We start from the raw sequence: 1923 nt of genomic DNA, 5'->3' as shown, positions 1-1923 counted from the left end.
ATCTACTAGAACAACAACCTAACAGTCCATCAGGTTATTATATACTGGCAGGTACTAATGGAACATATTCTACATACTGTAATATGGGAACATTGTGTGGTTCAGTAGGAGCATGGACAAGACTAGCATATCTGGATATGACTGATGCTACAATGAACTGTCCTTCTGGGTTTAGACTGTACCAGTCAGGAGGAGTTAGAGCTTGTGGTAGACCAGCAACAAGCAGTGGTAGTTGTGTATCAGTTCAGTTCTCATCTGATGGTATCAGTTATTCTCAGGTGTGTGGTAGAGTAACAGGATATCAATATGGATCACCAGATGCACTACACAATGAAGGTAACAATCATCGCAATAACACTAATTCTTCATACATTGATGGTGTTAGTATCACTCGTGGGTCTTCTCGTCAACATGTCTGGTCACTAATCGCTGGTATTAGTGAAATAAGTTCTTCATCAGAAACAAACAGATGTCCATGTAATACTGGTAGTACAGTACCAGTGCCACCTTTCATTGGTAGCAACTACTTCTGTGAGTCAGGCAATTCTATTATTGACTTGTCACAGACTCCCTACACATCTGATCCACTCTGGGATGGTCAAGGTTGTGGTTCTAACGAAACAGCTTGTTGTAATGTTCCTGGTATCCCATGGTTTCACAGAGACTATGGTAGCACTACCACTACTGACTATATTGAGTTGAGGGTGTGTGGAGATGAGGGAACTACTAATGAAGATGTTCCTGTTAGCTTTTATGAGATTTATGTTAAGTAGTGACGTATGAGTGGTGTTTGTAATGTACACGTACGATACAAGTTGTTTGATGGTTCATTTCAATTTTTTTCTCATTAGTATTGTAATCAAACTTTTTATAATTATTAGTATTGTATCCCTAATCAACATCTATCAAGAGATGACATCAATTCCCAATGCTTTTGATACTATGCACTAAAATTGCTTTATCATGTTATGCTGCAACTCTCAGGAAACAGCTCTATCATGCTCTACCAGTCAGCCATTATGCTCCCAATTATTCCCATGAATTTCATTATAATAACCTAGCCCCACCCAAAAATGTGAGATTATGAAGTTCTTGAGTATTGTGAGCACAAAGTAGCTATTAAACATAATTTTAAAAAGTGTAATATCTATGGTAATACCCGAGGACTGAGATATCATTTTCATGTATATCTGATACACCACTTGGGGTCATGTTTTGAGTAATATATAGAACATGACCCCGAGTGGTGCATCAGATATACACTCAAATAATATTCATAATCCCGAGGGCGTAGCCCGAGGGATTATGAATATCATTTGAGTGTATACCACGAGGAAAAGGTCATGTTCTATATGGCTTGTATAATAGGAAGCCATAAGAAGGACAGGTTATGCGCATGCTCAGTAGCACGTGGTAGGCCTGTAAGGGACCAATATGGCTGAAGGAGGAGAACCACGAGAAAAAAAAAACAGCAAAAGAAGCGAATGAAAATGTCTAAAGCGCTCAAGAAGGGTTAGCCTGCGTTAGTGCTGATGAAATGTAAGAAATTTGTACAGGTTTTGAACCCTTAGACACTATTAGAGATATGAAGGTACTTACTGAATGGCGGTGTGCTGGTAGAAATGTTACCGGCAGTAAAGAATGCTCCTTAGATGTTCCTAGATGTACAGAATTCATCACGAATTGACTAGTGGGAACTGCACTTGTTGACGAAAGGTCGTCGCGATGACTGAAATCATTCTGGAATATAATGGGCATGCAATTCAATCAGTCCATGCAAAAATAAAGACTACTATTATATCAGTTTATTTACAAAATCTTTTATTCATAAAAGATTTTGCTATTTTACAAATGACCTTTTGTTATCATTGCTATCACAACTGAACAACCATGCATTACTTCCGGTGAAATATATATATTGCA

General features: G+C 38.1%; 1 long non-coding RNA gene across 1 annotated transcript; it reads left to right on the top strand.

Moving 5' to 3' along the window:
• The first annotated feature begins 1417 nt into the window (after positions 1 to 1417).
• On the top strand, positions 1418 to 1880 carry LOC109591970 (uncharacterized). Its single transcript, XR_002190098.1, has 2 exons — positions 1418 to 1512; positions 1557 to 1880. It is a non-coding gene; the product is annotated as an uncharacterized LOC109591970 (long non-coding RNA).
• Positions 1881 to 1923: the final 43 nt, after the last annotated feature.

Source organism: Amphimedon queenslandica, unplaced genomic scaffold (assembly GCF_000090795.2).
Source record: "Amphimedon queenslandica unplaced genomic scaffold, v1.1 AMPQUscaffold_6693_Cont21351, whole genome shotgun sequence".
NCBI classification, from domain to species: Eukaryota; Metazoa; Porifera; class Demospongiae; order Haplosclerida; family Niphatidae; genus Amphimedon; species Amphimedon queenslandica.
Note: the sequence above shows the minus strand (reverse complement) of the source record. Positions and strands in the feature narration are given on the sequence as shown.